A 12,859-nucleotide genomic window follows, 5' to 3' on the forward strand; every position below is an offset into this window, starting at 1 on the left:
ACTGTCCCCTACCAAGGCACCTGCTACTGACTCACCCCCCACCCCATCCTGCTAGTTTCACTTCCCCCTACCCACAAAACAAAAAGCCTGTAAAACCCAGCCTACTGTGACAAGAAATTGTTGCTCCCTCTCTCCCATGGGAGCAGTTCAGCTGCTCGTTCATCCCAATCAGTTTCTTCTTTTCTTGCCTCAGAGTGGTCTCTAGTGGTCCTGGTCTTTTCACGAATCTAACAATTGTATGTTGGAAGCATGTAATTTGTCTTTTTGATTTTGCAGGGCCTAAAAGTTAAGAGAATGTGTTGAGTCTTAGAAGAGGCTTTGGCATCTGGACTTTTAACTGGTATTGAAACTGTTAAATATTAGTTCAACTATTGAAATTGAACTAAATGCATTTTGCATTTTGACATGGTCTTGAGCCCATGGGGATGAGGAGGTGGAATGTGATGGTTTAAATAATAATGGTCTCCATAGGCTCCAAGTATTTGATGGTGGTGTTATTTGGGGAGGTCCATGGAACTTTTAGGAGGTGTGGCCATACTGGAGGAAACATGTGACTGGGGGGCAGGCTTTGAGAGTAGATAGCCATGCTCCATTTCCAGTCTGTCCCTCTCTGCTTCCTGTGCCTACTCTTGAAGATATGAGTTTATCAGTTTCCTGCTCCTGCTGCCTCCTGCCACACCTTCACCACCATGATGGACTCATCTCTCTGGAACCATAAGCCAAATAAAATCTTTCTTCTATAAGTTGTTTTGGTTAGAGTGCTTTATCACAACAACAGAAAAGTAACTAATATAGAGCACTTCTCTAAGTTTTATTACAATATTGTTGTAAAGGCAAGGGGCTAGGGAGGTAGTCTAGACATAAAGCATTTACCAAACATTTGCAAGGTTCTGGGTTCAATCCCCAGCACTACAAAGAAAAACCAGAAAGTTACCAGACAAAACCTATTGAAGATTCACTCTTGGTTGAAATATTTCATAGGAAACTTGAATATTTACTCATTGTCATTACTACACTAAATTGTAAAAAAGGAAAAGTCAATAGCTCTATTAATAGTTACTTGGGGTAAGAGATGACTAATTTTCAAAAATAAATCCTAACTGGAAATGGTGGTGTATGTCCGTAATCTTATTATTCAGGGGGCTGGGAAGGTAGGGGGCAGCTGAGGCAAGATTGGGATTTAGATACCAGCTTCTGCAACACAGAGACCTTTCCTCAAATATGCATACCTTAAGCCTACTAAAGTCCTCATATAAGTGTCTAAACATTTTATCAGATATGTTAACTTTTTTCTTTGAAGGAGACTGCCAAGGGCCTTGCGCAGATTAGATGTGGGACAATTTTTACTTATTCGAGATCAAGGCTTCACAATGCAGGCAGTATTGACATTTTAGGCTGAATGATTCCTTGTGGCAAGGGACTGTCCTGTGCATTTATGTTTTATAGCATCTCTGCCTTCCACTCACTAGATTCTAGTTGTGACGAATGACAAGATAATCAAAATTGACACCAGATATTTCCAAATGTCCCTTAGGGGTAAAATTGTTCTTGGTTGAGAATAACAACTGAGTCAAGATTCAACTTCAATTCTTTTTTCTGTTCTGTTTGTTCTGGATGAAAATGCTGAAAAACTTAAGAGTCAATGAAAACAGAAAGTTTTGCTATGGTAACGTCACTCATTCTTTTGAATTCCTTAAATGCTAAAACTCAAAAGGATTATTATTCAGCCATTGGAGACACAGCCCTGTTCTCACTACCCTTCCAAACTGTCCCACTGTTTGGTACCCCTGGAAGTGTTACACCCTGGACTATACACTGTGAAAGGAACCAGAGATGTGTAAAATAAAAGACTTTCCCCTGTCAAAGGAAGCAAAAAAGAGGAACTCCTTACCTTAGGCACTAGCCTTTTCCCAGGTGGAGTACACATGGCTACTTAGAATCTGGAAAGATGGAGTGAACTGGACACTTGTGTTTCTAAAAGCCCTCAGGAATTCTAATGTACAGCAGGATGTGAGCCACAGTCTAAAACCTGTTACATTGGAGGTTTTACAGAAATAACCTACATAAATCATATGCAATTATGTTTCCTGGAACCATAGGGGACTGGTTCTTGATGTCCTTTGACAAATATCAGAACCATAGATACTTATGTAAAATAACACTGCTTACATTATATGTAACCCCCACACATCTTCTCATATACTTTAAATCATCTCTCTAGAGTACTTATATCTAATTCATATTGATATTTATAATTGCACAAGCAGTTGGTCCTCTGTATCTGTGGATGCTGTACCCAGAGATTCAAACAACCATGGACTGAAAATATTAGGAAAAAATTATGCCTACAAGTATTGAACACATACAGATGTTATCATCATTGCCATTATTCTCTAAACAACAAATCATGACAACTATTCACATAGCATTTACTTTGCATTAGGTATTATCAGACAAAAGGATCCTCGAGAGCTCGATGACCAATTAGTCTACCCAGTTGGTGAGCTCCAGGCTCAGTGACAGGCCTTGTGTTAAAAACATAAGGTAGAGAATACCTCAGGAAGACACCTGATATTGACCTCTGGTCTTCACATGCATGCGTATGTACACACACACATACACACACACACACACACACAAACATTCACACTCATACATCAAAAGCTGCAAATAAACTGAGAGCGGGCAAACTTTTCTTTTTTAGTATTTTTTATTTATGATTTTGGTTTTATGTGTAAGAGTGTATTGTCTGCATGTATGTAAGTGTACTGTGTCATGCAATGACTGTGGAGGTCAGAAGAGGGTGTTGGAGCCCCTGGAACTTGAGTTATGGATGGTTGTTAGCCACTTACGTGGATGTTGGGAGCTGAATCCAGGTACTCTGCAAGCCATCAGCCTTCCCTCAACTGTTGAGTCATCTCTCTAGGCCCCAACTTTTATTTTTTAAGTTACTTAGCTGGGTATGGTGGCCCATGCCTTTAATCCCAGCACTTGGGAGGCAGAGGTAGGTGGATCTCTGTGAGATCAAGGCCACTTGGCCTACAGAGCAAGTTCCAGGCTAGCTGGGGCTACAGAGAGATCCTGTCTAAAATAAACAAATAAACAAAACCTTATTTTACCTATTATTGTATGCATATGATGTGTTTGTGGTGGGACCTGTTTTTTTCATTTTGCTGTGGAGAGACTCAGGGATGAGACTCAGGTTGTCATGCTGAGAACTTTTGCTCTTACAGTGGACCTAGCCTTGATTCCCAACCCCCCTATGGTGGTTAACAACAGTCTATAATTCCAGTTCCAGGGGATCCGACGCCCTCTTCTGACTTCCACATGCATTGCATGACATGGATATGCATGCATATACATGCAGGCATAACACTCACACACAAAGTAAAAATAAATATTTTAAAAATAAAAAATCTTTACTATGAATACTGAAATTTGAATTTCATATAATCTTTGCCTGACACTAAAAGGTATTTCAACGTTTGATTTTTTTCCGAATTAAAAACAAAACAAAACAAAAAAAAATCTGTTCTTAGTTTGCTTCTAGTTGGATAAAAACGGTAGCAGGCTGCACTGGATTAGTCCCAGAGGTAGCTTCCAAAAGATGGGTTTCCAACTTGGTCGAATTCCTTAGGCGGGTGGGTCAGCTACCGTGTTTAGGCAAAGGACCACACCTGAGGGTTTTGATAACTGGTAGGCAAAGTACTTCCCAATACTGGGACTGGCCCCGAGCCCTGGCTGGCTGTAGTTTTCTTTCTTCCTTTTCTGTTTTCGGACAGGGTCTCACTATGCAGCCCTGTCTGGCCCCTAATTTGCAATCCTCCTGTCTCAGCCCCCTGAGTGCTGGGGTTACCTGGCCTTTGGCTTTAGCATCCAGGTTTGGTTTTACACCTGGCTCTGGCTTTCGAATCCTGCAGGCCCAGAAGCCTTGCGCCAGCTCAGGGCTGTTGCCCCTGCCCTTGTGCATCTCAGGTGGACCCCCTCAACTGGCGTTAGCCACTAGAGGCGCCAGAGCCCGGGAACGCCCCGGGCCCTGGACCAATCAGATCGCAGCGCCCGGAGCAGAGGGACTGACTGACCTGAGCTCACTTGGCAGCCAATCACAGGTCGCCCTGGGCGCGTGTGCGGAGGCCTCGGGTTTGCGGGGCGGTGTAGGGCCTGGTGGGGGCCGTGCTCTCCTGCCGGCCTCGGCTTTGGGAGCTGCGCTGCGGGGACGGTAAGGACGTGGCGTGGCGCGGCCCCGGTGCGGGGACGGAGGGAGCCGCCCCAGCCCGTGGATGGGACCCTGGCGCCCGAGGCCTCCCGGCGCCGCGGCCTTACGCACGGTGCGTGGGCCGCGAGCTCGCGGGACACAGGCCTCACAGCCACGGCCGGGGTCAACCGCGGACGCCGGCGCCTCCTCCCCCTCCCGCTGTTCCTCCCTGGGGCTGGGCCTGTCTTCGCCTTCTCTGGCCCGCGTCGCGGCGCTGGGCAGCCGCTTTGCAGGGAGCGCCGGCCTGTGGTCCCAGTCTAGGGAGGCTTAGGCAGAACCGTGGGCTGGGAATACGTAGAGACCCCGCTACCCTTGAAGGTCCACAGGCCTTGGGCCTTTGAGGCTTTTAAAGAGTTTTAAAATTCATTTATTGCCTCTTATACAGCCACGTCTTGTTTTTCCCATACAACAGTATCTTGTTTATGTATTTTTGTTTGTTTTTCTTGTTTAGACAAGGCCTCACAATGTAGACCAGTTTGGCCTGGTACTTGGCGTGATCCACCTGCCTCTGCCTCCCCAGTGCTGTGATTAAAGGGCCGCTACGCCTGGTCTTAGTTATGTATTTTGTGTTAACTGTGCTCTTTTTTGGATTCCAGGGCCCCTAACAGGGCCTCTCAGAACCAGTTTTAATTTGGGCAGTACTCGGTTCAGGTGAGGTTTTTGTTCTGTTTACCGAGGGTAGGGTATACTGGATGGACACAGGTGAGATGCGTGTTAAACATTAGAATGACAGGGTGGGAAATGTAGCTTCTTTGGTAGTGTGCTCGCCTAGTAGGAGCAAAACCCTGGGTCAGTCCCCAGCACTGCAGAGAGACCTGGTGTGATGGTGATGACCTCACACTTCGAATCCCAGCACTTGGGAAGTGGAGGCTGGAGGATCATTGTGCTTTCTAGCAAACAAGACAAAAAAAAAAAAATCACTAGCAGTGGGAGACAGTAGTACAGAGTAAAATCTTGGAACTTGTAATAGGTAAATAAGCCTTTTTCTCTGATTACCTCAGGGATGTGACCTTCACCTACTTGGATTATCTGGAAATTTTAAGTTTCAGTGTATATCTGAGGTAAGATTGAGAGCTTCAGCTTTTGTCTTTTCTCTCCTGTCCTAAAATAGAACATTACTGTAAAGAACTTCCCAAGGGAATCTGAATGGGATTATAAATTCAGGCTGAGTGTTGACTTAAGAAATTCTGGAACCTTCTAAATTGCTTCCTTGAACAGAGGAAAAAGGGAAGGACTCTATCACCTGGGATAGATTTATGTAAAGCTGACTTGTTTTTTTTTTTTTTTTGTCTTTTTGAGACAGGGTCTCCCTGTAGCCCCAGCTGCCCTGGAACTCACTATGTAGACCAGGCTGGCCTTGAACTCACGGAGATCCGCCTGCCTCTGCCTCCGAAGTGCTGGGATTAAAGGTGTGCACCACCACGCCCAGCATAAAGGTGACTTTTTTATATACTATGATGAGGCTTAAATGAGCTGATGAATGTACCATAACATAACATTTCAGTTTATTCAGTAAGTAAAATGTTGAGTTTGTTAGTTTCTGTTTTCCCTCCTGTTTTTTGAGAGGTAGGAAGCCCAGGCTGGCCTCCTACTTGCTGTATAGCTGAGAATGACCTTGAATTCCTGATCCTTCTGCATTCTGCTTAATGCTAGGATTATAGTGGAGTACAAGGCTGGCTGCTGGCGATGGCTTTTGTCTTTCCACCCTAGGGATGCTAAGGCAAATGTCACCTTAGGTCAGTTTCATATATCAAAAAATAATAGTGGAGAAAAAAGGGGTCACTTTTAACTTTGGGCTTCTTAATGCTTGGTAAGTATTACATAAGTTGGAAACAAAAACACAGACTCTGAAGAAGTCATGCCAAGATTTTCCCTTTGGGGGCATCTGAGTAGCAGAGAGCTAGGTACATGGCAGTTCATGACAAGGCCTGGCTGCTGTCCATGGAATATGCTCCCAAGATTTTCACCATCTCCAGAATCCTTAAGCTAGGTTGGCTATGTAATGTTCCACTTACACTGGAATACTTTAAAATGAAAGTAGTGGTATTAGTAAGTCTATGAAGACAGTAGATTAAACTGAGGTGCTGTGGTCAAACTAGGATATCTGGCAACCCTATTTGTAATTAATTTGATTTATTCTGGGTCCTTGATACAGAGATGTGTTCATTTTATAAGTATAAATTTAATCCTGGGACAGGATGACTTACAGTACAAATTTATAAATTTATTACATAATGCGTAAGTCTCTTTTGTTGGACAGATTGACTTACATCATTACCATAACCCTAAGTGCTATCTGTGTAGAGGTTTGAAAGCTTAGCTTCTGTTGTTGGAGGTAATAGAAGCCTGTTACTAGGCAGTTTTTTGGTGTAATTGAGATACTAGGCAGTTTTTTGGTGTAATTGAGATAGAATTTGTGTTCAATAAAATTCACCCTATAGAGTGTGAATTGAATGTTTTTAGCATATTTACAATATATATTTAGCTTATATGTATGTAAGTGTACCATATGTACTAAGTATATTAAATACTGTATGTAGTATATGCTATATACAGTATATTTAGTATATACAACTGTCAAGAATACCTAATTCTCAAATATTTCCTCAACCCTAAGGACCATTTTAGCTGCCATTCCTTATGTTACTTTCTTGTGGCTGTTGCAACAAATTACCACAAAGTTGAATTGGTCCTGGATGTGAGAAGTCCAAAATCGGTTTCATTGGACCGAAATCAAGATGGGTATTGAAAGGGACCATGGTCATCCCAGAGACTCTAGGGGGAACCCTTTCCTTGCCTCCTCCATTTTGTGTGTGTGATGGTCTTCAGCTTGAAGTCATGTGGTTGCCATCTCAGCCTTCACTTCCTGGTCACTTTCTCAAAGTGAACATGTGACCTCTTCTGCTGCTGCTTTCTCAGCTCTTCCTTCCTTCCCTTTTCTATGTTATTAGAGACAAGTCTTGCTCTTTAGCCCAGGCTGACCTCATATTTGTGATCCTCATGCCTCAGCCATCTAAATGCTGGAATAACAGATGTATGCAGTATTCCTAGCTCCTCTGCTTTCTTCCCATAAGGAAACTTAAAATGGTATTTAGGGACCTCTATAGTCAAGGTTAATTTCACTACCGCAAGACACTTAATCATGTCTACATAGATCCTTTTTCCAAATCAGGTGAAGTTACAAGTTTCAAGAATTAGGATTTGAGTGCCGGGTGTAGTGGCACATACCATTAATCCCAGCACTTGGGAGACAGAGATGGGTGGATCTACTTAAACTATGCTTCCCATTCTTCTCTTCGAGAATTGGCCTGTTCTGGACATTTATTTAAGTGAAATTACACAGTACGTGAACTTTTGTGCCTTGCTTTATATACTTATACATACATATTTTTCCATTACATTCCGTAACTGTTATGTATATTTATTTTTATAAGAGGCTGCTGGTCTTTTTGAGACAGGGTCTCCCTGTAGCCCCAGCTGTCCTGGAACTCACTATGTAGACCAGGCTGGCCTCGAACTCACAGAGATCCACCCGCCTCTGCCTCCCGAGTGCTGGGATTAAAGATGTGCGCCACCACGCCCGGCTCAAGACACTGCTTTTTAAAACATTTAAAAAATTTTTATTTTATGTGTATGAGTGTATTGCCTGCATGTATGTGAGTGCATCTGTGTTGTGCAATGCCTTGGAGGTCAGAAGAGGGCTTTGGATTCCCCTGGAACTGGAGTTAAGGACAGTTCATAGCCGCTGTGTGGGTGCTGGGATTTGAACTCAGGTCCTCTGCAAGAGTAGTCAGCGCTCTTGACTGCTGAGCCATCTTTCCAGCTCTGTATATATTTATTTTTTAATATTTTGGTTATTTTTAATGTGTATGAATATATTGCCTTCATGTATGTTAGTGCATCTGTGTTGTGCAGTGCCCAGGGAGGCCAGAAGAGGGTATTAGATCCCCTGGAACTGGAGCTATGGATGGTTGTTAGCTGCTGTTTGGGTGCTGGGTACTGGATTCTGGTCCTCTGCAAGAGCAGCCAGTGTTCTTAACCACTGAACCATCTCTTCAGCCCTGTATATATTTATACATATATATTTTCAAAATACTGTGTTGCACAGGTATGTGCATTTAATTTTTATGACTGAATAATGTTCATTTTATGGATATACCACAGTTTCTACTCATCAGTTTGCATGGGTTTGGGTTGCGTGCACTGTGTGGTTGTTATGAACAATGCTGCCACAAACATATGCATACAAGTATCTACTTAATGTTTAAAGTTCTCTGGTGACTTAGGAGAGAAATTGATAGGTCATATGGGAGCTCTGTATTTACAAAAGTGAGCACTAAATTGTTTTCTAAAGCAGATCATTTTGTATCACCACCAGCAATATATGAGGGTTCCAGGTTTTTCATATCCTTTGCAGCAGATACTGTTTTTATTAGTTACAGCTTAGTTGTATGAGAAAGTATCTCATTGTGATTTGGTTTGCATTTTCATGATTAATCATGTTAAACAATATATTTTATTTATTTTAATTTTTGTGTGTGAGTTTATTGCAATGTATGTATGTAAGTGTACCCGTCTTGTGCAATGTCTATGGAGGTCTAAATAGGGTGTTAGATTCCCCTGAGTTACTGTTTTTAGCTACTGTGTGACTGCTAGGATTTGAACCCAGGTGCTCTGCAAGAGCAGCTAGCACTTTTAACCCCTGAGCCTTCTCTCCAGCCCCAAAGTTAATATTTTATGTGTTAATTGACCATTGGTATATCTGGAGAAATGTCTGTTCAGTAGTTTAACTACAGTGTTTATATTGATTTGAAACAGATCTCTAAAGCCTGTTCATTTTGCAATGCTGAAACTACTTATTAAACAAACTCCCCCTTTCTTCCCCAGCCCTCTGTGATCACCATTCAACTTTATCTGCTTTTTTTTAATGTGAATTGAATTTGTTAATGGAATCATATGATAGGTCTTTCTGTGACTGTCTTTTTTCATAATTATCCTCAAGATTACTCACACTGTAGCATACCACAGAATGTCCTTCCTTTGTAAGGTTGAAACATCTTCATTGTATATACCATATTTTGCTTATTCATCTGTTGATGAATGTTTGGTTCTTCCACCTCTTGGCTATGGTGTATAGCCCTCCTGTGAACATGGGTATATTAACATGATTGTATTTAAGAACCTACTTTCTTTTGAAAAAAATTTTTTTAACTATTTTATTTAGCTTTTTTTTTTTTTTGTCTTTTTGAATCAGGATCTCCCTGTAGCCCCAGCTGTCACTATGTAGACCAGGCTGGCCTTGAACTCACAGAGATCCACCTGCCTCTGCCTCCTGGGTGCTGGGACTACAGGCGTGTGCCACCATGCCCAGTTTTATTTAGCATTTTTTATGTGTATTGAGTGCACCGCCCACAGATGTCAGAAAAGAGTGTTGGATCCCCTGGAACGGAAGTTACGGATGATTGTTAGCTGTCATATGGGTGCTGGGAACAGAACCCAGATCCTCTTCAAGAGCAGCCAGTGCTCTTAACCACTGAGCCATTTCTCCAGTCCCCAAACCTTACTTTCAGTAGCCATTGTAATTGATGTGAGGTGATATCTAATGGTTTTACTTTACATGTTGAAAATATTTTCATATACTTCTGACCATTTGCACATCTTTGGAGAAACATCTGTTCAATTCATATTGCCCATTTTATTTAATTATTTTTATTTATTTTTGGTTACTGTGACAAAATACTTGAGGAAAGCAACTTAAGGAAGGAAAGGTTTGTTTTGACTCCCAAGTTTGAAGGTACAGTCCATCATGGCAGGGAAGACATGGCAGCTGGTCACATCGTAACAGCAGTCAGGCAGCAGAGAAGTGAATGTTGGTGCTCAGCTCACATTCTCTTTTTTCAGTCCAGGACTGCAACCCATGGAGTGATGCTGCCTGCATTAGGGCGAGTCAGCCTAGGAACATCCTCATAGATGTGCCCAGAGCTGTGTTCCATGGTCAGTTGTTTATTTATTCACTCATTTATTCATTTTTGTTGTTTTTTTCTGAGACAGGGTCTCCCTGTAGCGCCAGCTGGCCTGGAACTCACTTTGTAGACCAGGCTGACTTGACTCTTACAGAGATCCACCTGCCTCTGCCTCCCAAGTGCTGAGATTAAGTATGTGTGATACCACATCCTCCATGGTGATTTTAAATCCTGTCATGTTTATAAGGTTAATCATCAGTTGACTTTTTATTCTTTCATTATTGGAAGTATGTATTGCTTTAGATAGAAGTCACTTATACATGATTTGTAAATATTTTTCCCCAGGTCATCTTTTTGCTTTCATGGTGGTGTTCTTTGAATCATGTTTTGTGTTGTGTCATTTTAGACAGGGTCTCCTGTTTGTAGCCCAAGGTGGTCGTGTTGCTTTCAGTCCTCCTTGTACTGGGATTATAGGCATGTGCTACCATTCCTGGCCTCAGTACTAAAGTTTTAAATTGTGTTAAAGTCTTGTTTTTTTTTTTTTTTTCCTTTGGTTATTTATACTTTTGGTGTCATGTGTAAGAACTCGTTCTCCTTCTTTTTTTAGAGTATTGTAGTTTTAGCTCTTCTATTTAGATCTGTGACATATTTTAGGTTAGTTTTTTTAATTATTTATTTAATAACCATATAATTATAAGAAGCATTTCATTACAACAGCATTGACATACTCAATAACAAATTCCAGAGCTAAGATGCATCTCTTTCAAAATTGGCTGTACATTTTTAGGTTTACAGATGAATTATTATGCTTATACAATCTTTTACTCATTATAAACTCTATAAGACATAAAATTAAATGAGGTTTTAAACTTTAAAAAAGATCTCCATTTCATTATTAAAATACAGTTTCATACAGAAAAATTCATTTTTAATAAAGCTGACACTAAGATGCACATGCATTCTAATCTCTATATATCTGATTATTACTAGTCACAGTCAGTTACTTTCTGAGCTCCTTGGCATCTGAGCATGGATATAAAGTTATCAGGTAGATTTCAGTGGTAAGGTTTTTCACATCTACTAATTATTAGGGAGCAAATTTTTATGCTTAGGAGAATTATTTTTTTCTTTATTTTTTATTCATACACCCACTTCCCAGGTAGCACCCTCCCATAGCCTCCCTCCTACCCCACTAGAGCCGGTATACTCTGATGTCCCTGCTACTCTCTGCTGTGTTATCGGCACCCCCAGCCATTCCCCACTACTTGACCTTCTGGTGAATCTAGTCAGCCTACCTAGAGGTCTTTGTTTTAGGAAGGTCAGCTGTTCCTTATCTACTGGTAATCGGCTGTCTATATTCCTTTGGATAAGATTGGGGTCTGCTGTTCATTTTCCCAGTTCTGTGCTGGGTTAGTATCTGGGAATCCCTTTGGCCACCCAGGCCAGCAGCTCAAAAGAAGGTATTGCTTGTCTGGCATTGTTGCTTGTTATGTAGCCTTTATCTATACATACGGACTCTTACGAAGTTATGTTGGCCCATTTAATCTTTGGTTATACTTACCTTTTGGGTGTTTAAGGCCATAGAGTTGGTCCAGATAAACCGATTAATTTTTACTCTTAAGGTCGTTTGAGGATCTGTTCCTCAGGGGTCACATGGGCTTGGGAGGAGCCCCTGGCTCCTTTCTATTACCAGTTCTGCCTATGTGAAGATAAGTCAAAGGTCCTGCTCGACCATGGTTGGCTTCGCTTGGAAGCATGGAGGAAATGATTCCTCTGTGTTGACCCTCCTCTTTATAGACTGGACACTGGTTCAAGTCCATCTGGTGGGGTCTCCTCGACCTCCTTGATCAAGAGGACAGGTGACCCACCACCATTATAGGACATTTTGAGAGATGTTCATAGTCCCCTGTAACTAGTCAACCTAGGAGGGCAAGGAGCAAAAAGTGTCCTTTATGTCCCTCTGACCAGATTATCATAGACCACAAAGTATGCCTGTTAAACACCCGAGAAGGTTAGTTCCACCAGTCTGGTACTTTTAATTACTGTGTCATGTAGATAAATCTTGGGCAAAGACCAATTGTTCTCAGATAAACCTTACCTAGCCCTATATTTCTTGATCTGCTGTGTATAATTTGTCAGTAGGTTGTAGTAGTATTGTGGTTCTCTTTGCTTTTCAAAACTAGCTAGGCATTGTTGCTCTCTCACATTGTCTCACCCCTCCATCATGGTTTTCCCACTTAAGGTGCCCCCTTTCCCCCTTTCTCCCTTACTAATACCCTTCTCCTATGGTCCCACCTCTCTTGAGCTCCTTCTTTCCCTTTATCCTCTAGGTTTCTTGCATACCCTTCCCTCCCCCCTCCCTTAAAGTAACCCAATTTTTATCCATATCTCACTTACTAAGGCCTGTTTCCTACTTTTCTTCTCTTTCAGATTATTTCTTTTCCTTTACATCCCTGTTTCCTTTCCATTTTCTTGGTTCCTATAGTTATGTTTGGTTGCATACTTATTTATCAGAGTCTGGTTCTATTCCATTATCCTGTTTCCTTTCCATTTATCAGAGTCTGGTTCTAGGATCCACATATGAGGGAGAACATATGTCGATTTTTTTCTGAGTCTGTGTTACTTCACTTAGTATAACAAT

At 41.8% G+C, this 12,859-nt stretch overlaps 1 protein-coding gene across 3 annotated transcripts in view; it reads left to right on the plus strand.

Moving 5' to 3' along the window:
* Window positions 1–4,086: 4,086 nt before the first annotated feature.
* Znf280b (zinc finger protein 280B) overlaps window positions 4,087–12,859 on the plus strand; it is a 37,438-nt gene continuing 28,665 nt past the window's right edge. The window contains exons 1-2 of one of the 3 annotated variants that reach the window (XM_017800126.2): window positions 4,087–4,219; window positions 5,257–5,316. The gene's annotated coding sequence lies outside the window, so the exon portion shown is untranslated. Of the gene's footprint in view, window positions 4,220–4,813; window positions 4,907–5,256; window positions 5,317–12,859 lie in introns of those variants that run through there. The other 2 variants (XM_029567330.1, XM_008840987.3) reach the window with 2 other exon arrangements.

The sequence above is a fragment of the Nannospalax galili genome, unplaced genomic scaffold, assembly GCF_000622305.1.
Source record: "Nannospalax galili isolate Female #2095 unplaced genomic scaffold, S.galili_v1.0 scaffold259, whole genome shotgun sequence".
Lineage (NCBI taxonomy): Eukaryota > Metazoa > Chordata > Mammalia > Rodentia > Spalacidae > Nannospalax > Nannospalax galili.